Raw genomic sequence first — 27,561 nt, forward strand, 5'->3', positions numbered from 1 at the left:
CAAATACATGTATCAATATAGGAGAAAACAGAGTGAAACCTAAAAATTCAAACTGTTACTGGAAATGAAGGCTTCAACATAGAAGAACGAAATTTGGGGAACCAAATCGCCTTAGTGTACTGATCATTACCTGAAAGTATCATCCAGTTTGGGTGAAAAAATATTTGCTGAGATTTCTGGAGATTCGTAATTTTTTGAAGCTTGGCAACCCCTTTCTATGAAAGTGTTTCTCGCCAGTCACTGCTTAGGGCTACATCAAGAGGAAACAAAACATAGAGATAGAACCTGAAACTACTTTACTGTGCCAAGTTTCAAGAAACTAGCACAAACCGTGTTGTGTTTAGAGTTACAAATACATGTATCAATATAGGAGAAAACAGAGTGAAACCTAAAAATTCAAACTGTTACTGGAAATGAACGCTTCAGCATAGAAGAACGAAATTTGGGGAACCAAGTCGCGTTAGTGTACTGATCATTACCTGAAAGTATCATCCACTTTGGGTGAAAAAATATTTGCTGAGATTTCTGGAGTTTCGTAATTTTTGGAAGCTTGGCAACCTCTTTCCATGAAAGTGTTTCTCGGCAGTCACTGCTTAGGGCTACATCAAGAGGAAACAAAACATAGAGATAGAACGTGAAACTACTTTACTGTGTCAAGTTTCAAGAAGCTAGCACAAACCGTGTTGGATTCAGAGTTCCAAATACATGTATCAATATAGGAGAAAACAGAGTGAAACCTAAAAATTCAAACTGTTACTGGAAATGAACGCTTCAACATAGAAGAACGAAATTTGGGGAACCAAGTCGCCTTCGTGTACTGATCATTACCTGAAAGTATCATCCAGTTTGGGTGAAAAAATATTTGCTGAGATTTCTGTAGATTCGTAATTTTTGGAAGCTTGGCAACCCCTTTCCATGAAAGTGTTTCTCGCCAGTCACTGCTTAGTGCTACATCAAGAGGAAACAAAACATAGAGATAGAACGTGAAACTACTTTACTGTGTCAAGTTTCAAGAAGCTAGCACAAACCGTGTTGGATTCAGAGTTCCAAATACATGTATCAATATAGGAGAAAACAGAGTGAAACCTAAAAATTCAAACTGTTACTGGAAATGAAGGCTTCAACATAGAAGAACGAAATTTGGGGAACCAAGTCGCCTTAGTGTACTGATCATTACCTGAAAGTATCATCCAGTTTGGGTGAAAAAATATTTGCTGAGATTTCTGGAGATTCGTAATTTTTTGAAGCTTGGCAACCCCCTTATATGAAAGTGTTTCTCGCCAGTCACTGCTTAGGGCTACATCAAGAGGAAACAAAACATAGAGATAGAACCTGAAACTACTTTACTGTGTCAAGTTTCAAGAAACTAGCACAAACCGTGTTGTGTTTAGAGTTCCAAATACATGTATCAATATAGGAGAAAACAGAGTGAAACCTAAAAATTCAAACTGTTAATGGAAATGAACGCTTCAGCATAGAAGAACGAAATTTGGGGAACCAAGTCGCGTTAGTGTACTGATCATTTCCTGAAAGTTTCATCCACTTTGGGTGAAAAAATATTTGCTGAGATTTCTGGAGTTTCGTAATTTTTGGAAGCTTGGCAACCCCTTTCCATGAAAGTGTTTCTCGCCAGTCACTGCTTAGGGCTACATCAAGAGGAAACAAAACATAGAGATAGAACGTGAAACTACTTTACTGTGTCAAGTTTCAAGAAGCTAGCACAAACCGTGTTGGGTTTAGAGTTCCAAATACATCTATCAATATAGGAGAAAACAGAGTGAAACCTAAAAATTCAAACTGTTCCTGGAAATGAACGCTTCAACATAGAAGAACGAAATTTGGGGAACCAAGTTGCCTTCGTGTACTGATCATTACCTGAAAGTATCATCCAGTTTGGGTGAAAAAATATTTGCTGAGATTTCTGGAGATTCGTAATTTTTGGAAGCTTGGCAACCCCTTTCCATGAAAGTGTTTCTCGGCAGTCACTGCTTAGGGCTACATCAAGAGGAAACAAAACATAGAGATAGAACGTGAAACTACTTTACTGTGTCAAGTTTCAAGAAGGTAGCACAAACCGTGTTGGATTCAGAGTTCCAAATACATGTATCAATATAGGAGAAAACAGAGTGAAACCTAAAAATTCAAACTGTTACTGGAAATGAACGCTTCAACATAGAAGAACGAAATTTGGGGAACCAAGTCGCCTTCGTGTACTGATCATTACCTGAAAGTATCATCCAGTTTGGGTGAAAAAATATTTGCTGAGATTTCTGGAGATTCGTAATTTTTGGAAGCTTGGCAACCCCTTTCCATGAAAGTGTTTCTCGCCAGTCACTGCTTAGGGCTACATCAAGAGGAAACAAAACATAGAGATAGAACGTGAAACTACTTTACTGTGTCAAGTTTCAAGAAGCTAGCACAAACCGTGTTGGATTCAGAGTTCCAAATACATGTATCAATATAGGAGAAAACAGAGTGAAACCTAAAAATTCAAACTGTTACTGGAAATGAAGGCTTCAACATAGAAGAACGAAATTTGGGGAACCAAATCGCCTTAGTGTACTGATCATTACCTGAAAGTATCATCCAGTTTGGGTGAAAAAATATTTGCTGAGATTTCTGGAGATTCGTAATTTTTTGAAGCTTGGCAACCCCTTTCTATGAAAGTGTTTCTCGGCAGTCACTGCTTAGGGCTACATCAAGAGGAAACAAAACATAGAGATAGAACCTGAAACTACTTTACTGTGCCAAGTTTCAAGAAACTAGCACAAACCGTGTTGTGTTTAGAGTTACAAATACATGTATCAATATAGGAGAAAACAGAGTGAAACCTAAAAATTCAAACTGTTACTGGAAATGAACGCTTCAGCATAGAAGAACGAAATTTGGGGAACCAAGTCGCGTTAGTGTACTGATCATTACCTGAAAGTATCATCCACTTTGGGTGAAAAAATATTTGCTGAGATTTCTGGAGTTTCGTAATTTTTGGAAGCTTGGCAACCTCTTTCCATGAAAGTGTTTCTCGGCAGTCACTGCTTAGGGCTACATCAAGAGGAAACAAAACATAGAGATAGAACGTGAAACTACTTTACTGTGTCAAGTTTCAAGAAGCTAGCACAAACCGTGTTGGATTCAGAGTTCCAAATACATGTATCAATATAGGAGAAAACAGAGTGAAACCTAAAAATTCAAACTGTTACTGGAAATGAACGCTTCAACATAGAAGAACGAAATTTGGGGAACCAAGTCGCCTTCGTGTACTGATCATTACCTGAAAGTATCATCCAGTTTGGGTGAAAAAATATTTGCTGAGATTTCTGTAGATTCGTAATTTTTGGAAGCTTGGCAACCCCTTTCCATGAAAGTGTTTCTCGCCAGTCACTGCTTAGTGCTACATCAAGAGGAAACAAAACATAGAGATAGAACGTGAAACTACTTTACTGTGTCAAGTTTCAAGAAGCTAGCACAAACCGTGTTGGATTCAGAGTTCCAAATACATGTATCAATATAGGAGAAAACAGAGTGAAACCTAAAAATTCAAACTGTTACTGGAAATGAAGGCTTCAACATAGAAGAACGAAATTTGGGGAACCAAGTCGCCTTAGTGTACTGATCATTACCTGAAAGTATCATCCAGTTTGGGTGAAAAAATATTTGCTGAGATTTCTGGAGATTCGTAATTTTTTGAAGCTTGGCAACCCCCTTATATGAAAGTGTTTCTCGCCAGTCACTGCTTAGGGCTACATCAAGAGGAAACAAAACATAGAGATAGAACCTGAAACTACTTTACTGTGTCAAGTTTCAAGAAACTAGCACAAACCGTGTTGTGTTTAGAGTTCCAAATACATGTATCAATATAGGAGAAAACAGAGTGAAACCTAAAAATTCAAACTGTTAATGGAAATGAACGCTTCAGCATAGAAGAACGAAATTTGGGGAACCAAGTCGCGTTAGTGTACTGATCATTTCCTGAAAGTTTCATCCACTTTGGGTGAAAAAATATTTGCTGAGATTTCTGGAGTTTCGTAATTTTTGGAAGCTTGGCAACCCCTTTCCATGAAAGTGTTTCTCGCCAGTCACTGCTTAGGGCTACATCAAGAGGAAACAAAACATAGAGATAGAACGTGAAACTACTTTACTGTGTCAAGTTTCAAGAAGCTAGCACAAACCGTGTTGGGTTTAGAGTTCCAAATACATCTATCAATATAGGAGAAAACAGAGTGAAACCTAAAAATTCAAACTGTTCCTGGAAATGAACGCTTCAACATAGAAGAACGAAATTTGGGGAACCAAGTTGCCTTCGTGTACTGATCATTACCTGAAAGTATCATCCAGTTTGGGTGAAAAAATATTTGCTGAGATTTCTGGAGATTCGTAATTTTTGGAAGCTTGGCAACCCCTTTCCATGAAAGTGTTTCTCGGCAGTCACTGCTTAGGGCTACATCAAGAGGAAACAAAACATAGAGATAGAACGTGAAACTACTTTACTGTGTCAAGTTTCAAGAAGGTAGCACAAACCGTGTTGGATTCAGAGTTCCAAATACATGTATCAATATAGGAGAAAACAGAGTGAAACCTAAAAATTCAAACTGTTACTGGAAATGAACGCTTCAACATAGAAGAACGAAATTTGGGGAACCAAGTCGCCTTCGTGTACTGATCATTACCTGAAAGTATCATCCAGTTTGGGTGAAAAAATATTTGCTGAGATTTCTGGAGATTCGTAATTTTTGGAAGCTTGGCAACCCCTTTCCATGAAAGTGTTTCTCGCCAGTCACTGCTTAGGGCTACATCAAGAGGAAACAAAACATAGAGATAGAACGTGAAACTACTTTACTGTGTCAAGTTTCAAGAAGCTAGCACAAACCGTGTTGGATTCAGAGTTCCAAATACATGTATCAATATAGGAGAAAACAGAGTGAAACCTAAAAATTCAAACTGTTACTGGAAATGAAGGCTTCAACATAGAAGAACGAAATTTGGGGAACCAAATCGCCTTAGTGTACTGATCATTACCTGAAAGTATCATCCAGTTTGGGTGAAAAAATATTTGCTGAGATTTCTGGAGACTCGTAATTTTTTGAAGCTTGGCAACCCCTTTCTATGAAAGTGTTTCTCGCCAGTCACTGTTTAGGGCTACATCAAGAGGAAACAAAACATAGAGATAGAACCTGAAACTACTTTACTGTGTCAAGTTTCAAGAAACTAGCACAAACCGTGTTGTGTTTAGAGTTACAAATACATGTATCAATATAGGAGAAAACAGAGTGAAACCTAAAAATTCAAACTGTTACTGGAAATGAACGCTTCAGCATAGAAGAACGAAATTTGGGGAACCAAGTCGCGTTAGTGTACTGATTATTACCTGAAAGTATCATCCACTTTGGGTGAAAAAATATTTGCTGAGATTTCTGGAGTTTCGTAATTTTTGGAAGCTTGGCAACCCCTTTCCATGAAAGTGTTTCTCGGCAGTCACTGCTTAGGGCTACATCAAGAGGAAACAAAACATAGAGATAGAACGTGAAACTACTTTACTGTGTCAAGTTTCAAGAAGCTAGCACAAACCGTGTTGGATTCAGAGTTCCAAATACATGTATCAATATAGGAGAAAACAGAGTGAAACCTAAAAATTCAAACTGTTACTGGAAATGAACGCTTCAACATAGAAGAACGAAATTTAGGGAACCAAGTCGCCTTAGTGTACTGATCATTACCTGAAAGTATCATCCAGTTTGGGTGAAAAAATATTTGCTGAGATTTCTGGAGATTCGTAATTTTTGGAAGCTTGGCAACCCCTTTCCATGAAAGTGTTTCTCGGCAGTCACTGCTTAGGGCTACATGAAGAGGAAACAAAACATAGAGATAGAACGTGAAACTACTTTACTGTGTCAAGTTTCAAGAAGCTAGCACAATCCGTGTTGGATTTAGAGTTCCAAATACATGTATCAATATAGGAGAAAACAGAGTGAAACCTAAAAATTCAAACTGTTACTGGAAATGAACGCTTCAACATAGAAGAACGAAATTTGGGGAACCAATTCGCCTTCGTGTACTCATCATTACCTGAAAGTATCATCCAGTTTGGGTGAAAAAATATTGGCTGAGATTTCTGGAGATTCGTAATTTTTGGAAGCTTGGCAACCCCTTTCCATGAAAGTGTTTCTCGGCAGTCACTGCTTAGGGCTACATGAAGAGGAAACAAAACATAGAGATAGAACGTGAAACTACTTTACTGTGTCAAGTTTCAAGAAGCTAGCACAAACCGTGTTGGATTTAGAGTTCCAAATACATGTATCAATATAGGAGAAAACAGAGTGAAACCTAAAAATTCAAACTGTTACTGGAAATGAACGCTTCAGCATAGAAGAACGAAATTTGGGGAACCAAGTCGCCTTAGTGTAGTGATCATTACCTGAAAGTATCATCCAGTTTGGGTGAAAAAATATTTGCTGAGATTTCTGGAGATTCGTAATTTTTGGAAGCTTGGCAACCCCTTTCCATGAAAGTGTTTCTCGCCAGTCACTGCTTAGTGCTACATCAAGAGGAAACAAAACATAGAAATAGAACGTGAAACTACTTTACTGTGTCAAGTTTCAAGAAGCTAGCACAAACCGTGTTGGATTTAGAGTTCCAAATACATGTATCAATATAGGAGAAAACAGAGTGAAACCTAAAAATTCAAACTGTTACTGGAAATGAACGTTTCAACATAGAAGAACGAAATTTGGGGAACCAAGTCACCTTCGTGTACTCATCATTACCTGAAAGTATCATCCAGTTTGGGTGAAAAAATATTCCCTGAGATTTCTGGAGATTTTTAATTTTTGGAAGCTTGGCAACCCCTTTCCATGAAACTGTTTCTCGCCAGTCACTGCTTAGGGCTACATCAAGAGGAAACAAAACATAGAGATACAACCTTAAACTACTTTACTGTGTCAAGTTTCAAGAAGCTAGCAAAAACCGTGTTGGATTTAGAGTTCCAAATACATGTATCAATATAGGAGAAAACAGAGTGAAACCTAAAAATTCAAACTGTTACTGGAAATGAACGCTTCAACATAGAAGAACGAAATTTGGGGAACCAATTTGCCTTCGTGTACTCATCATTACCTGAAAGTATCATCCAGTTTGGGTGAAAAAATATTGGCTGGGATTTCTGGAGATTCGTAATTTTTGGAAGCTTGGCAACCCCTTTCCATGAAAGTGTTTCTCGCCAGTCACTGCTTAGGGCTACATCAAGAGGAAACAAAACATAGAGATAGAACCTGAAACTACTTTACTGTGTCAAGTTTCAAGAAACTAGCACAAACCGTGTTGTGTTTAGAGTTACAAATACATGTATCAATATAGGAGAAAACAGAGTGAAACCTAAAAATTCAAACTGTTACTGGAAATGAAGGCTTCAGCATAGAAGAACGAAATTTGGGGAACCAAGTCGCGTAAGTGTACTGATCTTTACCTGAAAGTATCATCCACTTTGGGTGAAAAAATATTTGCTGAGATTTCTGGAGTTTCGTAATTTTTGGAAGCTTGGCAACCCCTTTCCATGAAAGTGTTTCTCGCCAGTCACTGCTTAGGGCTACATCAAGAGGAAACAAAACATAGAGATAGAACGTGAAACTACTTTACTGTGTCAAGTTTCAAGAAGCTAGCACAAACCGTGTTGGATTTAGAGTTCCAAATACATCTATCAATATAGGAGAAAACAGAGTGAAACCTAAAAATTCAAACTGTTACTGGAAATGAACGCTTCAACATAGAAGAACGAAATTTGGGGAACCAAGTCGCCTTCGTGTACTGATCATTACCTGAAAGTATCATCCAGTTTGGGTGAAAAAATATTTGCTGAGATTTCTGGAGATTCGTAATTTTTGGAAGCTTGGCAACCCCTTTCCATGAAAGTGTTTCTCGGCAGTCACTGCTTAGGGCTACATCAAGAGGAAACAAAACATAGAGATAGAACCTGAAACTACTTTACTGTGTCAAGTTTCAAGAAGCTAGCACAAACCGTGTTGGATTCAGAGTTCCAAATATATGTATCAATATAGGAGAAAACAGAGTGAAACCTAAAAATTCAAACTGTTACTGGAAATGAACGCTTCAGCATAGAAGAACGAAATTTGGGGAACCAAGTCGCCTTAGTGTACTGATCATTACCTGAAAGTATCATAGAGTTTGGGTGAAAAAATATTTGCAGAGATTTCTGGAGTTTCGTAATTTTTGGAAGCTTGGCAATCCCTTTCCATGAAAGTGTTTCTCGCAAGTCACTGCTTAGGGCTACATCAAGAGGAAACAAAACATAGAGATAGAACGTGAAACTAAATTACTGTGTCAAGTTTCAAGAAGCTAGCACAAACCGTGTTGGATTCAGAGTTCCAAATACATGTATCAATATAGGAGAAAACAGAGTGAAACCTAAAAATTCAAACTGTTACTGGAAATGAAGGCTTCAACATAGAAGAACGAAATTTGGGGAACCAAATCGGCTTAGTGTACTGATCATTACCTGAAAGTATCATCCAGTTTGGGTGAAAAAATATTTGCTGAGATTTCTGGAGATTCGTAATTTTTTGAAGCTTGGCAACCCCTTTCTATGAAAGTGTTTCTCGCCAGTCACTGCTTAGGGCTACATCAAGAGGAAACAAAAGATAGAGATAGAACCTGAAACTACTTTACTGTGTCAAGTTTCATGAAACTAGCACAAACCGTGTTGTGTTTAGAGTTACAAATACATGTATCAATATAGGAGAAAACAGAGTGAAACCTAAAAATTCAAACTGTTACTGGAAATGAACGCTTCAGCATAGAAGAACGAAATTTGGGGAACCAAGTCGCGTTAGTGTACTGATCATTACCTGAAAGTATCATCCACTTTGGGTGAAAAAATATTTGCTGAGATTTCTGGAGTTTCGTAATTTTTGGAAGCTTGGCAACCCCTTTCCATGAAAGTGTTTCTCGGCAGTCACTGCTTAGGGCTACTTCAAGAGGAAACAAAACATAGAGATAGAACGTGAAACTACTTTACTGTGTCAAGTTTCAAGAAGCTAGCACAAACCGTGTTGGATTCAGAGTTCCAAATACATGTATCAATATAGGAGAAAACAGAGTGAAACCTAAAAATTCAAACTGTTACTGGAAATGAACGCTTCAACATAGAAGAACGAAATTTAGGGAACCAAGTCGCCTTCGTGTACTGATCATTACCTGAAAGTATCATCCAGTTTGGGTGAAAAAATATTTGCTGAGATTTCTGGAGATTCGTAATTTTTGGAAGCTTGGCAACCCCTTTCCATGAAAGTGTTTCTCGGCAGTCACTGCTTAGGGCTACATGAAGAGGAAACAAAACATAGAGATAGAACGTGAAACTACTTTACTGTGTCAAGTTTCAAGAAGCTAGCACAAACCGTGTTGGATTTAGAGTTCCAAATACATGTATCAATATAGGAGAAAACAGAGTGAAACCTAAAAATTCAAACTGTTACTGGAAATGAACGCTTCAACATAGAAGAACGAAATTTGGGGAACCAATTCGCCTTCGTGTACTCATCATTACCTGAAAGTATCATCCAGTTTGGGTGAAAAAATATTGGCTGAGATTTCTGGAGATTCGTAATTTTTGGAAGCTTGGCAACCCCTTTCCATGAAAGTGTTTCTCGCCAGTCACTGCTTAGGGCTACATCAAGAGGAAACAAAACATAGAGATAGAACCTGAAACTACTTTACTGTGTCAAGTTTCAAGAAACTAGCACAAACCGTGTTGTGTTTAGAGTTCCAAATACATGTATCAATATATGAGAAAACAGAGTGAAACCTAAAAATTCAAACTGTTACTGGAAATGAACGCTTCAGCATAGAAGAACGAAATTTGGGGAACCAAGTCGCCTTCGTGTAGTGATCATTACCTGAACGTATCATCCAGTTTGGGTGAAAAAATATTTGCTGAGATTTCTGGAGATTCGTAATTTTTGGAAGCTTGGCAACCCCTTTCCATGAAAGTGTTTCTCGCCAGTCACTGCTTAGTGCTACATCAAGAGGAAACAAAACATAGAGATAGAACGTGAAACAACTTTACTGTGTCAAGTTTCAAGAAGCTAGCACAAACCGTGTTGGATTTAGAGTTCCAAATACATGTATCAATATAGGAGAAAACAGAGTGAAACCTAAAACTTCAAACTGTTACTGGAAATGAACGTTTCAACATAGAAGAACGAAATTTGGGGAACCAAGTCGCCTTCGTGTACTCATCATTACCTGAAAGTATCATCCAGTTTGGGTGAAAAAATATTCCCTGAGATTTCTGGAGATTCGTAATTTTTGGAAGCTTGGCAACCCCTTTCCATGAAAGTGTTTCTCGCCGGTCACTGCTTAGGGCTACATCAAGAGGAAACAAAACATAGAGATAGAACGTGAAACTAATTTACTGTGTCAAGTTTCAAGAAGCTAGCACAAACCGTGTTGGATTTAGAGTTCCAAATACATGTATCAATATAGGAGAAAACAGAGTGAAACCTAAAAATTCAAACTGTTACTGGAAATGAACGCTTCAACATAGAAGAACGAAATTTGGGGAACCAAGTCGCCTTAGTGTACTGATCATTACCTGAAAGTATCATCCAGTTTGGGTGAAAAAATATTTGCTGAGATTTCTGTAGATTCGTAATTTTTGGAAGCTTGGCAACCCCTTTCCATGAAAGTGTTTCTCGCCAGTCACTGCTTAGGGCTACATCAAGAGGAAACAAAACATAGAGATAGAACGTGAAACTAATTTACTGTGTCAAGTTTCAAGAAGCTAGCACAAACCGTGTTGGATTTAGAGTTATAAATACATCTATCAATATAGGAGAAAACAGAGTGAAACCTAAAAATTCAAACTGTTACTGGAAATGAATGCTTCAACATAGAAGAACGAAATTTGGGGAACCAAGTCGCCTTCGTGTACTGATCATTACCTGCAAGTATCATCCAGTTTGGGTGAAAAAATATTTGTTGAGATTTCTGGAGATTCGTAATTTTTGGAAGCTTGTCAACCCCTTTCCATGAAAGTGTTTCTCGGCAGTCACTGCTTAGGGCTACATGAAGAGGAAACAAAACATAGAGATAGAACGTGAAACTACTTTACTGTGTCAAGTTTCAAGAAGCTAGCACAAACCGTGTTGGATTTAGAGTTCCAAATACATGTATCAATATAGGAGAAAACAGAGTGAAACCTAAAAATTCAAACTGTTACTGGAAATGAACGCTTCAACATAGAAGAACGAAATTTGGGGAACCAAGTCGCTTTCGTGTACTCATCATTACCTGAAAGTATCATCCAGTTTGGGTGAAAAAATATTGGATGAGATTTCTGGAGATTCGTAATTTTGGAAGCTTGGCAACCCCTTTCCATGAAAGTGTTTCTCGCCAGTCACTGCTTAGGGCTACATCAAGAGGAAACAAAACATAGAGATAGAACCTGAAACTACTTTACTGTGTCAAGTTTCAAGAAACTAGCACAAACCGTGTTGTGTTTAGAGTTCCAAATACATGTATCAATATAGGAGAAAACAGAGTGAAACCTAAAAATTCAAACTGTTACTGGAAATGAACGCTTCAGCATAGAAGAACGAAATTTGGGGAACCAAGTCGCCTTAGTGTAGTGATCATTACCTGAAAGTATCATCCAGTTTGGGTGAAAAAATATTTGCTGAGATTTCTGGAGATTCGTAATTTTTGGAAGCTTGGCAACCCCTTTCCATGAAAGTGTTTCTCGCCAGTCACTGCTTAGTGCTACATCAAGAGGAAACAAAACATAGAGATAGAACGTGAAACTACTTTACTGTGTCAAGTTTCAAGAAGCTAGCACAAACCGTGTTGGATTTAGAGTTCCAAATACATGTATCAATATAGGAGAAAACAGAGTGAAACCTAAAAATTCAAACTGTTACTGGAAATGAACGTTTCAACATAGAAGAACGAAATTTGGGGAACCAAGTCACCTTTGTGTACTCATCATTACCTGAAAGTATCATCCAGTTTGGGTGAAAAAATATTCCCTGAGATTTCTGGAGATTCGTAATTTTTGGAAGCTTGGCAACCCCTTTCCATGAAAGTGTTTCTCGCCAGTCACTGCTTAGGGCTACATCAAGAGGAAAGAAAACATAGAGATAGAACGTGGAACTACTTTACTGTGTCAAGTTTCAAGAAGCTAGCCCAATCCGTGTTGGATTCAGAGTTCCAAATACATCTATCAATATAGGAGAAAACAGAGTGAAACCTAAAAATTCAAACTGTTACTGGAAATGAACGCTTCAACATAGAAGAACGAAATTTGGGGAACCAAGTCACCTTCGTGTACTCATCATTACCTGAAAGTATCATCCACTTTGGGTGAAAAAATATTGGCTGAGATTTCTGGAGATTCGTAATTTTTGGAAGCTTGGCAACCCCTTTCCATGAAAGTGTTTCTCGCCAGTCACTGCTTAGGGCTACATCAAGAGGAAACAAAACATAGAGATAGAACCTGAAACTACTTTACTGTGTCAAGTTTCAAGAAACTAGCACAAACCGTGTTGTGTTTAGACTTACAAATACATGTATCAATATAGGAGAAAACAGAGTGAAACCTAAAAATTCAAACTGTTACTGGAAATGAACGCTTCAGCATGGAAGAACGAAATTTGGGGAACCAAGTCGCGTTAGTGTACTGATCATTACCTGAAAGTATCATCCACTTTGGGTGAAAAAATATTTGCTGAGATTTCTGGAGTTTCGTAAATTTTGGAAGCTTGGCAACCCCTTTCCATGAAAGTGTTTCTCGCCAGTCACTGCTTAGGGCTACATGAAGAGGAAACAAAATATAGAGATAGAACGTGAAACTACTTTACTGTGTCAAGTTTCAAGAAGCTAGCACAAACCGTGTTGGATTTAGAGTTCCAAATACATCTATCAATATAGGAGAAAACAGAGTGAAACCTAAAAATTCAAACTGTTACTGGAAATGAACGCTTCAACATAGAAGAACGAAATTTGGGGAACCAAGTCGCCTTCGTATACTGATCATTACCTGAAAGTATCATCCAGTTTGGGTGAAAAAATATTTGCTGAGATTTCTGTAGATTCGTAATATTTGGAAGCTTGGCAACCCCTTTCCATGAAAGTGTTTCTCGCCAGTCACTGCTTAGTGCTACATCAAGAGGAAAGAAAACATAGAGATAGAACGTGAAACTACTTTACTGTGTCAAGTTTCAAGAAGCTAGCACAAACCGTGTTGGATTCAGAGTTCCAAATACATGTATCAATATAGGAGAAAACAGAGTGAAACCTAAAAATTCAAACTGTTACTGGAAATGAACGCTTCAACATAGAAGAACGAAATTTGGGGAACCAAGTCGCCTTCGTGTACTGATCATTACCTGAAAGTATCATCCAGTTTGGGTGAAAAAATATTTGCTGAGATTTCTGGAGATTCGTAATTTTTGGAAGCTTGGCAACCCCTTTCCATGAAAGTGTTTCTCGCCAGTCACTGCTTAGGGCTACATCAAGAGGAAACAAAACATAGAGATAGAACCTGAAACTACTTTACTGTGTCAAGTTTCAAGAAACTAGCACAAACCGTGTTGTGTTTAGAGTTACAAATACATGTATCAATATAGGAGAAAACAGAGTGAAACCTAAAAATTCAAACTGTTACTGGAAATGAACGCTTCAGCATAGAAGAACGAAATTTGGGGAACCAAGTCGCGTAAGTGTACTGATCATTACCTGAAAGTATCATCCAGTTTGGGTGAAAAAATATTTGCTGAGATTTCTGGAGATTCGTAATTTTTGGAAGCTTGGCAACCCCTTTCCATGAAAGTGTTTCTCGGCAGTCACTGCTTAGGGCTACATCAAGAGGAAACAAAACATAGAGATAGAACCTGAAACTACTTTACTGTGTCAAGTTTCAAGAAGCTAGCACAAACCGTGTTGGATTCAGAGTTCCAAATATATGTATCAATATAGGAGAAAACAGAGTGAAACCTAAAAATTCAAACTGTTACTGGAAATGAACGCTTCAGCATAGAAGAACGAAATTTGGGGAACCAAGTCGCCTTAGTGTACTGATCATTACCTGAAAGTATCATCCAGTTTGGGTGAAAAAATATTTGCAGAGATTTCTGGAGTTTCGTAATTTTTGGAAGCTTGGCAATCCCTTTCCATGAAAGTGTTTCTCGCAAGTCACTGCTTAGGGCTACATCAAGAGGAAACAAAACATAGAGATAGAACGTGAAACTAATTTACTGTGTCAAGTTTCAAGAAGCTAGCACAAACCGTGTTGTATTTAGAGTTCCAAATACATCTATCATTATAGGAGAAAACAGAGTGTAACCTAAAAATTCAAACTGTTTCTGGAAATGAACGCTTCAACATAGAAGAACGAAATTTGGGGAACCAAGTCGCCTTCGTGTACTGATCATTACCTGAAAGTATCATCCACTTTGGGTGAAAAAATATTTGCTGAGATTTCTGGAGTTTCGTAATTTTTGGAAGCTTGGCAACCTCTTTCCATGAAAGTGTTTCTCGGCAGTCACTGCTTAGGGCTACATCAAGAGGAAACAAAACATAGAGATAGAACGTGAAACTACTTTACTGTGTCAAGTTTCAAGAAGCTAGCACAAACCGTGTTGGATTCAGAGTTCCAAATACATGTATCAATATAGGAGAAAACAGAGTGAAACCTAAAAATTCAAACTGTTACTGGAAATGAACGCTTCAACATAGAAGAACGAAATTTGGGGAACCAAGTCGCCTTAGTGTACTGATCATTACCTGAAAGTATCATCCAGTTTGGGTGAAAAAATATTTGCTGAGATTTCTGGAGATTCGTAATTTTTTGAAGCTTGGCAACCCCCTTATATGAAAGTGTTTCTCGCCAGTCACTGCTTAGGGCTACATCAAGAGGAAACAAAACATAGAGATAGAACCTGAAACTACTTTACTGTGTCAAGTTTCAAGAAATTAGCACAAACCGTGTTGTGTTTAGAGTTCCAAATACATGTATCAATATAGGAGAAAACAGAGTGAAACCTAAAAATTCAAACTGTTAATGGAAATGAACGCTTCAGCATAGAAGAACGAAATTTGGGGAACCAAGTCGCGTTAGTGTACTGATCATTTCCTGAAAGTTTCATCCACTTTGGGTGAAAAAATATTTGCTGAGATTTCTGGAGTTTCGTAATTTTTGGAAGCTTGGCAACCCCTTTCCATGAAAGTGTTTCTCGCCAGTCACTGCTTAGGGCTACATCAAGAGGAAACAAAACATAGAGATAGAACGTGAAACTACTTTACTGTGTCAAGTTTCAAGAAGCTAGCACAAACCGTGTTGGATTTAGAGTTCCAAATACATCTATCAATATAGGAGAAAACAGAGTGAAACCTAAAAATTCAAACTGTTCCTGGAAATGAACGCTTCAACATAGAAGAACGAAATTTGGGGAACCAAGTTGCCTTCGTGTACTGATCATTACCTGAAAGTATCATCCAGTTTGGGTGAAAAAATATTTGCTGAGATTTCTGGAGATTCGTAATTTTTGGAAGCTTGGCAACCCCTTTCCATGAAAGTGTTTCTCGGCAGTCACTGCTTAGGGCTACATCAAGAGGAAACAAAACATAGAGATAGAACGTGAAACTACTTTACTGTGTCAAGTTTCAAGAAGGTAGCACAAACCGTGTTGGATTCAGAGTTCCAAATACATGTATCAATATAGGAGAAAACAGAGTGAAACCTAAAAATTCAAACTGTTACTGGAAATGAACGCTTCAACATAGAAGAACGAAATTTGGGGAACCAAGTCGCCTTCGTGTACTGATCATTACCTGAAAGTATCATCCAGTTTGGGTGAAAAAATATTTGCTGAGATTTCTGGAGATTCGTAATTTTTGGAAGCTTGGCAACCCCTTTCCATGAAAGTGTTTCTCGCCAGTCACTGCTTAGGGCTACATCAAGAGGAAACAAAACATAGAGATAGAACGTGAAACTACTTTACTGTGTCAAGTTTCAAGAAGCTAGCACAAACCGTGTTGGATTCAGAGTTCCAAATACATGTATCAATATAGGAGAAAACAGAGTGAAACCTAAAAATTCAAACTGTTACTGGAAATGAAGGCTTCAACATAGAAGAACGAAATTTGGGGAACCAAATCGCCTTAGTGTACTGATCATTACCTGAAAGTATCATCCAGTTTGGGTGAAAAAATATTTGCTGAGATTTCTGGAGATTCGTAATTTTTTGAAGCTTGGCAACCCCTTTCTATGAAAGTGTTTCTCGCCAGTCACTGCTTAGGGCTACATCAAGAGGAAACAAAAGATAGAGATAGAACCTGAAACTACTTTACTGTGTCAAGTTTCAAGAAACTAGCACAAACCGTGTTGTGTTTAGAGTTCCAAATACATGTATCAATATAGGAGAAAACAGAGTGAAACCTAAAAATTCAAACTGTTAATGGAAATGAACGCTTCAGCATAGAAGAACGAAATTTGGGGAACCAAGTCGCGTTAGTGTACTGATCATTTCCTGAAAGTTTCATCCACTTTGGGTGAAAAAATATTTGCTGAGATTTCTGGAGTTTCGTAATTTTTGGAAGCTTGGCAACCCCTTTCCATGAAAGTGTTTCTCGCCAGTCACTGCTTAGGGCTACATCAAGAGGAAACAAAACATAGAGATAGAACGTGAAACTACTTTACTGTGTCAAGTTTCAAGAAGCTAGCACAAACCGTGTTGGATTTAGAGTTCCAAATACATCTATCAATATAGGAGAAAACAGAGTGAAACCTAAAAATTCAAACTGTTCCTGGAAATGAACGCTTCAACATAGAAGAACGAAATTTGGGGAACCAAGTTGCCTTCGTGTACTGATCATTACCTGAAAGTATCATCCAGTTTGGGTGAAAAAATATTTGCTGAGATTTCTGGAGATTCGTAATTTTTGGAAGCTTGGCAACCCCTTTCCATGAAAGTGTTTCTCGGCAGTCACTGCTTAGGGCTACATCAAGAGGAAACAAAACATAGAGATAGAACGTGAAACTACTTTACTGTGTCAAGTTTCAAGAAGGTAGCACAAACCGTGTTGGATTCAGAGTTCCAAATACATGTATCAATATAGGAGAAAACAGAGTGAAACCTAAAAATTCAAACTGTTACTGGAAATGAACGCTTCAACATAGAAGAACGAAATTTGGGGAACCAAGTCGCCTTCGTGTACTGATCATTACCTGAAAGTATCATCCAGTTTGGGTGAAAAAATATTTGCTGAGATTTCTGGAGATTCGTAATTTTTGGAAGCTTGGCAACCCCTTTCCATGAAAGTGTTTCTCGCCAGTCACTGCTTAGGGCTACATCAAGAGGAAACAAAACATAGAGATAGAACGTGAAACTACTTTACTGTGTCAAGTTTCAAGAAGCTAGCACAAACCGTGTTGGATTCAGAGTTCCAAATACATGTATCAATATAGGAGAAAACAGAGTGAAACCTAAAAATTCAAACTGTTACTGGAAATGAAGGCTTCAACATAGAAGAACGAAATTTGGGGAACCAAATCGCCTTAGTGTACTGATCATTACCTGAAAGTATCATCCAGTTTGGGTGAAAAAATATTTGCTGAGATTTCTGGAGATTCGTAATTTTTTGAAGCTTGGCAACCCCTTTCTATGAAAGTGTTTCTCGCCAGTCACTGCTTAGGGCTACATCAAGAGGAAACAAAAGATAGAGATAGAACCTGAAACTACTTTACTGTGTCAAGTTTCATGAAACTAGCACAAACCGTGTTGTGTTTAGAGTTACAAATACATGTATCAATATAGGAGAAAACAGAGTGAAACCTAAAAATTCAAACTGTTACTGGAAATGAACGCTTCAGCATAGAAGAACGAAATTTGGGGAACCAAGTCGCGTTAGTGTACTGATCATTACCTGAAAGTATCATCCACTTTGGGTGAAAAAATATTTGCTGAGATTTCTGGAGTTTCGTAATTTTTGGAAGCTTGGCAACCCCTTTCCATGAAAGTGTTTCTCGGCAGTCACTGCTTAGGGCTACTTCAAGAGGAAACAAAACATAGAGATAGAACGTGAAACTACTTTACTGTGTCAAGTTTCAAGAAGCTAGCACAAACCGTGTTGGATTCAGAGTTCCAAATACATGTATCAATATAGGAGAAAACAGAGTGAAACCTAAAAATTCAAACTGTTACTGGAAATGAACGCTTCAACATAGAAGAACGAAATTTGGGAAACCAAGTCGCCTTAGTGTACTGATCATTACCTGAAAGTATCATCCAGTTTGGGTGAAAAAATATTTGCTGAGATTTCTGTAGATTCGTAATTTTTGGAAGCTTGGCAACCCCTTTCCATGAAAGTGTTTCTCGCCAGTCACTGCTTAGGGCTACATCAAGAGGAAACAAAACATAGAGATAGAACGTGAAACTAATTTACTGTGTCAAGTTTCAAGAAGCTAGCACAAACCGTGTTGGATTTAGAGTTATAAATACATCTATCAATATAGGAGAAAACAGAGTGAAACCTAAAAATTCAAACTGTTACTGGAAATGAATGCTTCAACATAGAAGAACGAAATTTGGGGAACCAAGTCGCCTTCGTGTACTGATCATTACCTGAAAGTATCATCCAGTTTGGGTGAAAAAATATTTGTTGAGATTTCTGGAGATTCGTAATTTTTGGAAGCTTGTCAACCCCTTTCCATGAAAGTGTTTCTCGGCAGTCACTGCTTAGGGCTACATGAAGAGGAAACAAAACATAGAGATAGAACGTGAAACTACTTTACTGTGTCAAGTTTCAAGAAGCTAGCACAAACCGTGTTGGATTTAGAGTTCCAAATACATGTATCAATATAGGAGAAAACAGAGTGAAACCTAAAAATTCAAACTGTTACTGGAAATGAACGCTTCAACATAGAAGAACGAAATTTGGGGAACCAAGTCGCTTTCGTGTACTCATCATTACCTGAAAGTATCATCCAGTTTGGGTGAAAAAATATTGGATGAGATTTCTGGAGATTCGTAATTTTGGAAGCTTGGCAACCCCTTTCCATGAAAGTGTTTCTCGCCAGTCACTGCTTAGGGCTACATCAAGAGGAAACAAAACATAGAGATAGAACCTGAAACTACTTTACTGTGTCAAGTTTCAAGAAACTAGCACAAACCGTGTTGTGTTTAGAGTTCCAAATACATGTATCAATATAGGAGAAAACAGAGTGAAACCTAAAACTTCAAACTGTTACTGGAAATGAACGTTTCAACATAGAAGAACGAAATTTGGGGAACCAAGTCGCCTTCGTGTACTCATCATTACCTGAAAGTATCATCCAGTTTGGGTGAAAAAATATTCCCTGAGATTTCTGGAGATTCGTAATTTTTGGAAGCTTGGCAACCCCTTTCCATGAAAGTGTTTCTCGCCGGTCACTGCTTAGGGCTACATCAAGAGGAAACAAAACATAGAGATAGAACGTGAAACTAATTTACTGTGTCAAGTTTCAAGAAGCTAGCACAAACCGTGTTGTATTTAGAGTTCCAAATACATGTATCAATATAGGAGAAAACAGAGTGAAACCTAAAAATTCAAACTGTTACTGGAAATGAACGCTTCAACATAGAAGAACGAAATTTGGGGAACCAAGTCGCCTTAGTGTACTGATCATTACCTGAAAGTATCATCCAGTTTGGGTGAAAAAATATTTGCTGAGATTTCTGTAGATTCGTAATTTTTGGAAGCTTGGCAACCCCTTTCCATGAAAGTGTTTCTCGCCAGTCACTGCTTAGGGCTACATCAAGAGGAAACAAAACATAGAGATAGAACGTGAAACTAATTTACTGTGTCAAGTTTCAAGAAGCTAGCACAAACCGTGTTGGATTTAGAGTTATAAATACATCTATCAATATAGGAGAAAACAGAGTGAAACCTAAAAATTCAAACTGTTACTGGAAATGAATGCTTCAACATAGAAGAACGAAATTTGGGGAACCAAGTCGCCTTCGTGTACTGATCATTACCTGAAAGTATCATCCAGTTTGGGTGAAAAAATATTTGTTGAGATTTCTGGAGATTCGTAATTTTTGGAAGCTTGTCAACCCCTTTCCATGAAAGTGTTTCTCGGCAGTCACTGCTTAGGGCTACATGAAGAGGAAACAAAACATAGAGATAGAACGTGAAACTACTTTACTGTGTCAAGTTTCAAGAAGCTAGCACAAACCGTGTTGGATTTAGAGTTCCAAATACATGTATCAATATAGGAGAAAACAGAGTGAAACCTAAAAATTCAAACTGTTACTGGAAATGAACGCTTCAACATAGAAGAACGAAATTTGGGGAACCAAGTCGCTTTCGTGTACTCATCATTACCTGAAAGTATCATCCAGTTTGGGTGAAAAAATATTGGATGAGATTTCTGGAGATTCGTAATTTTGGAAGCTTGGCAACCCCTTTCCATGAAAGTGTTTCTCGCCAGTCACTGCTTAGGGCTACATCAAGAGGAAACAAAACATAGAGATAGAACCTGAAACTACTTTACTGTGTCAAGTTTCAAGAAACTAGCACAAACCGTGTTGTGTTTAGAGTTCCAAATACATGTATCAATATAGGAGAAAACAGAGTGAAACCTAAAAATTCAAACTGTTACTGGAAATGAACGCTTCAGCATAGAAGAACGAAATTTGGGGAACCAAGTCGCCTTAGTGTAGTGATCATTACCTGAAAGTATCATCCAGTTTGGGTGAAAAAATATTTGCTGAGATTTCTGGAGATTCGTAATTTTTGGAAGCTTGGCAACCCCTTTCCATGAAAGTGTTTCTCGCCAGTCACTGCTTAGTGCTACATCAAGAGGAAACAAAACATAGAGATAGAACGTGAAACTACTTTACTGTGTCAAGTTTCAAGAAGCTAGCACAAACCGTGTTGGATTTAGAGTTCCAAATACATGTATCAATATAGGAGAAAACAGAGTGAAACCTAAAAATTCAAACTGTTACTGGAAATGAACGTTTCAACATAGAAGAACGAAATTTGGGGAACCAAGTCACCTTTGTGTACTCATCATTACCTGAAAGTATCATCCAGTTTGGGTGAAAAAATATTCCCTGAGATTTCTGGAGATTCGTAATTTTTGGAAGCTTGGCAACCCCTTTCCATGAAAGTGTTTCTCGCCAGTCACTGCTTAGGGCTACATCAAGAGGAAAGAAAACATAGAGATAGAACGTGGAACTACTTTACTGTGTCAAGTTTCAAGAAGCTAGCCCAATCCGTGTTGGATTCAGAGTTCCAAATACATCTATCAATATAGGAGAAAACAGAGTGAAACCTAAAAATTCAAACTGTTACTGGAAATGAACGCTTCAACATAGAAAAACGAAATTTGGGGAACCAAGTCACCTTCGTGTACTCATCATTACCTGAAAGTATCATCCACTTTGGGTGAAAAAATATTGGCTGAGATTTCTGGAGATTCGTAATTTTTGGAAGCTTGGCAACCCCTTTCCATGAAAGTGTTTCTCGCCAGTCACTGCTTAGGGCTACATCAAGAGGAAACAAAACATAGAGATAGAACCTGAAACTACTTTACTGTGTCAAGTTTCAAGAAACTAGCACAAACCGTGTTGTGTTTAGACTTACAAATACATGTATCAATATAGGAGAAAACAGAGTGAAACCTAAAAATTCAAACTGTTACTGGAAATGAACGCTTCAGCATAGAAGAACGAAATTTGGGGAACCAAGTCGCGTAAGTGTACTGATCATTACCTGAAAGTATCATCCAGTTTGGGTGAAAAAATATTTGCTGAGATTTCTGGAGATTCGTAATTTTTGGAAGCTTGGCAACCCCTTTCCATGAAAGTGTTTCTCGGCAGTCACTGCTTAGGGCTACATCAAGAGGAAACAAAACATAGAGATAGAACCTGAAACTACTTTACTGTGTCAAGTTTCAAGAAGCTAGCACAAACCGTGTTGGATTCAGAGTTCCAAATATATGTATCAATATAGGAGAAAACAGAGTGAAACCTAAAAATTCAAACTGTTACTGGAAATGAACGCTTCAGCATAGAAGAACGAAATTTGGGGAACCAAGTCGCCTTAGTGTACTGATCATTACCTGAAAGTATCATCCAGTTTGGGTGAAAAAATATTTGCAGAGATTTCTGGAGTTTCGTAATTTTTGGAAGCTTGGCAATCCCTTTCCATGAAAGTGTTTCTCGCAAGTCACTGCTTAGGGCTACATCAAGAGGAAACAAAACATAGAGATAGAACGTGAAACTAATTTACTGTGTCAAGTTTCAAGAAGCTAGCACAAACCGTGTTGTATTTAGAGTTCCAAATACATCTATCATTATAGGAGAAAACAGAGTGTAACCTAAAAATTCAAACTGTTTCTGGAAATGAACGCTTCAACATAGAAGAACGAAATTTGGGGAACCAAGTCGCCTTCGTGTACTGATCATTACCTGAAAGTATCATCCACTTTGGGTGAAAAAATATTTGCTGAGATTTCTGGAGTTTCGTAATTTTTGGAAGCTTGGCAACCTCTTTCCATGAAAGTGTTTCTCGGCAGTCACTGCTTAGGGCTACATCAAGAGGAAACAAAACATAGAGATAGAACGTGAAACTACTTTACTGTGTCAAGTTTCAAGAAGCTAGCACAAACCGTGTTGGATTCAGAGTTCCAAATACATGTATCAATATAGGAGAAAACAGAGTGAAACCTAAAAATTCAAACTGTTACTGGAAATGAACGCTTCAACATAGAAGAACGAAATTTGGGGAACCAAGTCGCCTTAGTGTACTGATCATTACCTGAAAGTATCATCCAGTTTGGGTGAAAAAATATTTGCTGAGATTTCTGGAGATTCGTAATTTTTTGAAGCTTGGCAACCCCCTTATATGAAAGTGTTTCTCGCCAGTCACTGCTTAGGGCTACATCAAGAGGAAACAAAACATAGAGATAGAACCTGAAACTACTTTACTGTGTCAAGTTTCAAGAAATTAGCACAAACCGTGTTGTGTTTAGAGTTCCAAATACATGTATCAATATAGGAGAAAACAGAGTGAAACCTAAAAATTCAAACTGTTAATGGAAATGAACGCTTCAGCATAGAAGAACGAAATTTGGGGAACCAAGTCGCGTTAGTGTACTGATCATTTCCTGAAAGTTTCATCCACTTTGGGTGAAAAAATATTTGCTGAGATTTCTGGAGTTTCGTAATTTTTGGAAGCTTGGCAACCCCTTTCCATGAAAGTGTTTCTCGCCAGTCACTGCTTAGGGCTACATCAAGAGGAAACAAAACATAGAGATAGAACGTGAAACTACTTTACTGTGTCAAGTTTCAAGAAGCTAGCACAAACCGTGTTGGATTTAGAGTTCCAAATACATCTATCAATATAGGAGAAAACAGAGTGAAACCTAAAAATTCAAACTGTTCCTGGAAATGAACGCTTCAACATAGAAGAACGAAATTTGGGGAACCAAGTTGCCTTCGTGTACTGATCATTACCTGAAAGTATCATCCAGTTTGGGTGAAAAAATATTTGCTGAGATTTCTGGAGATTCGTAATTTTTGGAAGCTTGGCAACCCCTTTCCATGAAAGTGTTTCTCGGCAGTCACTGCTTAGGGCTACATCAAGAGGAAACAAAACATAGAGATAGAACGTGAAACTACTTTACTGTGTCAAGTTTCAAGAAGGTAGCACAAACCGTGTTGGATTCAGAGTTCCAAATACATGTATCAATATAGGAGAAAACAGAGTGAAACCTAAAAATTCAAACTGTTACTGGAAATGAACGCTTCAACATAGAAGAACGAAATTTGGGGAACCAAGTCGCCTTCGTGTACTGATCATTACCTGAAAGTATCATCCAGTTTGGGTGAAAAAATATTTGCTGAGATTTCTGGAGATTCGTAATTTTTGGAAGCTTGGCAACCCCTTTCCATGAAAGTGTTTCTCGCCAGTCACTGCTTAGGGCTACATCAAGAGGAAACAAAACATAGAGATAGAACGTGAAACTACTTTACTGTGTCAAGTTTCAAGAAGCTAGCACAAACCGTGTTGGATTCAGAGTTCCAAATACATGTATCAATATAGGAGAAAACAGAGTGAAACCTAAAAATTCAAACTGTTACTGGAAATGAAGGCTTCAACATAGAAGAACGAAATTTGGGGAACCAAATCGCCTTAGTGTACTGATCATTACCTGAAAGTATCATCCAGTTTGGGTGAAAAAATATTTGCTGAGATTTCTGGAGATTCGTAATTTTTTGAAGCTTGGCAACCCCTTTCTATGAAAGTGTTTCTCGCCAGTCACTGCTTAGGGCTACATCAAGAGGAAACAAAAGATAGAGATAGAACCTGAAACTACTTTACTGTGTCAAGTTTCAAGAAACTAGCACAAACCGTGTTGTGTTTAGAGTTCCAAATACATGTATCAATATAGGAGAAAACAGAGTGAAACCTAAAAATTCAAACTGTTAATGGAAATGAACGCTTCAGCATAGAAGAACGAAATTTGGGGAACCAAGTCGCGTTAGTGTACTGATCATTTCCTGAAAGTTTCATCCACTTTGGGTGAAAAAATATTTGCTGAGATTTCTGGAGTTTCGTAATTTTTGGAAGCTTGGCAACCCCTTTCCATGAAAGTGTTTCTCGCCAGTCACTGCTTAGGGCTACATCAAGAGGAAACAAAACATAGAGATAGAACGTGAAACTACTTTACTGTGTCAAGTTTCAAGAAGCTAGCACAAACCGTGTTGGATTTAGAGTTCCAAATACATCTATCAATATAGGAGAAAACAGAGTGAAACCTAAAAATTCAAACTGTTCCTGGAAATGAACGCTTCAACATAGAAGAACGAAATTTGGGGAACCAAGTTGCCTTCGTGTACTGATCATTACCTGAAAGTATCATCCAGTTTGGGTGAAAAAATATTTGCTGAGATTTCTGGAGATTCGTAATTTTTGGAAGCTTGGCAACCCCTTTCCATGAAAGTGTTTCTCGGCAGTCACTGCTTAGGGCTACATCAAGAGGAAACAAAACATAGAGATAGAACGTGAAACTACTTTACTGTGTCAAGTTTCAAGAAGGTAGCACAAACCGTGTTGGATTCAGAGTTCCAAATACATGTATCAATATAGGAGAAAACAGAGTGAAACCTAAAAATTCAAACTGTTACTGGAAATGAACGCTTCAACATAGAAGAACGAAATTTGGGGAACCAAGTCGCCTTCGTGTACTGATCATTACCTGAAAGTATCATCCAGTTTGGGTGAAAAAATATTTGCTGAGATTTCTGGAGATTCGTAATTTTTGGAAGCTTGGCAACCCCTTTCCATGAAAGTGTTTCTCGCCAGTCACTGCTTAGGGCTACATCAAGAGGAAACAAAACATAGAGATAGAACGTGAAACTACTTTACTGTGTCAAGTTTCAAGAAGCTAGCACAAACCGTGTTGGATTCAGAGTTCCAAATACATGTATCAATATAGGAGAAAACAGAGTGAAACCTAAAAATTCAAACTGTTACTGGAAATGAAGGCTTCAACATAGAAGAACGAAATTTGGGGAACCAAATCGCCTTAGTGTACTGATCATTACCTGAAAGTATCATCCAGTTTGGGTGAAAAAATATTTGCTGAGATTTCTGGAGATTCGTAATTTTTTGAAGCTTGGCAACCCCTTTCTATGAAAGTGTTTCTCGCCAGTCACTGCTTAGGGCTACATCAAGAGGAAACAAAAGATAGAGATAGAACCTGAAACTACTTTACTGTGTCAAGTTTCATGAAACTAGCACAAACCGTGTTGTGTTTAGAGTTACAAATACATGTATCAATATAGGAGAAAACAGAGTGAAACCTAAAAATTCAAACTGTTACTGGAAATGAACGCTTCAGCATAGAAGAACGAAATTTGGGGAACCAAGTCGCGTTAGTGTACTGATCATTACCTGAAAGTATCATCCACTTTGGGTGAAAAAATATTTGCTGAGATTTCTGGAGTTTCGTAATTTTTGGAAGCTTGGCAACCCCTTTCCATGAAAGTGTTTCTCGGCAGTCACTGCTTAGGGCTACTTCAAGAGGAAACAAAACATAGAGATAGAACGTGAAACTACTTTACTGTGTCAAGTTTCAAGAAGCTAGCACAAACCGTGTTGGATTCAGAGTTCCAAATACATGTATCAATATAGGAGAAAACAGAGTGAAACCTAAAAATTCAAACTGTTACTGGAAATGAACGCTTCAACATAGAAGAACGAAATTTGGGAAACCAAGTCGCCTTAGTGTACTGATCATTACCTGAAAGTATCATCCAGTTTGGGTGAAAAAATATTTGCTGAGATTTCTGTAGATTCGTAATTTTTGGAAGCTTGGCAACCCCTTTCCATGAAAGTGTTTCTCGCCAGTCACTGCTTAGGGCTACATCAAGAGGAAACAAAACATAGAGATAGAACGTGAAACTAATTTACTGTGTCAAGTTTCAAGAAGCTAGCACAAACCGTGTTGGATTTAGAGTTATAAATACATCTATCAATATAGGAGAAAACAGAGTGAAACCTAAAAATTCAAACTGTTACTGGAAATGAATGCTTCAACATAGAAGAACGAAATTTGGGGAACCAAGTCGCCTTCGTGTACTGATCATTACCTGAAAGTATCATCCAGTTTGGGTGAAAAAATATTTGTTGAGATTTCTGGAGATTCGTAATTTTTGGAAGCTTGTCAACCCCTTTCCATGAAAGTGTTTCTCGGCAGTCACTGCTTAGGGCTACATGAAGAGGAAACAAAACATAGAGATAGAACGTGAAACTACTTTACTGTGTCAAGTTTCAAGAAGCTAGCACAAACCGTGTTGGATTTAGAGTTCCAAATACATGTATCAATATAGGAGAAAACAGAGTGAAACCTAAAAATTCAAACTGTTACTGGAAATGAACGCTTCAACATAGAAGAACGAAATTTGGGGAACCAAGTCGCTTTCGTGTACTCATCATTACCTGAAAGTATCATCCAGTTTGGGTGAAAAAATATTGGATGAGATTTCTGGAGATTCGTAATTTTGGAAGCTTGGCAACCCCTTTCCATGAAAGTGTTTCTCGCCAGTCACTGCTTAGGGCTACATCAAGAGGAAACAAAACATAGAGATAGAACCTGAAACTACTTTACTGTGTCAAGTTTCAAGAAACTAGCACAAACCGTGTTGTGTTTAGAGTTCCAAATACATGTATCAATATAGGAGAAAACAGAGTGAAACCTAAAACTTCAAACTGTTACTGGAAATGAACGTTTCAACATAGAAGAACGAAATTTGGGGAACCAAGTCGCCTTCGTGTACTCATCATTACCTGAAAGTATCATCCAGTTTGGGTGAAAAAATATTCCCTGAGATTTCTGGAGATTCGTAATTTTTGGAAGCTTGGCAACCCCTTTCCATGAAAGTGTTTCTCGCCGGTCACTGCTTAGGGCTACATCAAGAGGAAACAAAACATAGAGATAGAACGTGAAACTAATTTACTGTGTCAAGTTTCAAGAAGCTAGCACAAACCGTGTTGGATTTA

Source organism: Spermophilus citellus (assembly GCF_964194105.1).
Source record: "Spermophilus citellus genome assembly, chromosome: X".
Classification (NCBI taxonomy): Eukaryota; Metazoa; Chordata; class Mammalia; order Rodentia; family Sciuridae; genus Spermophilus; species Spermophilus citellus.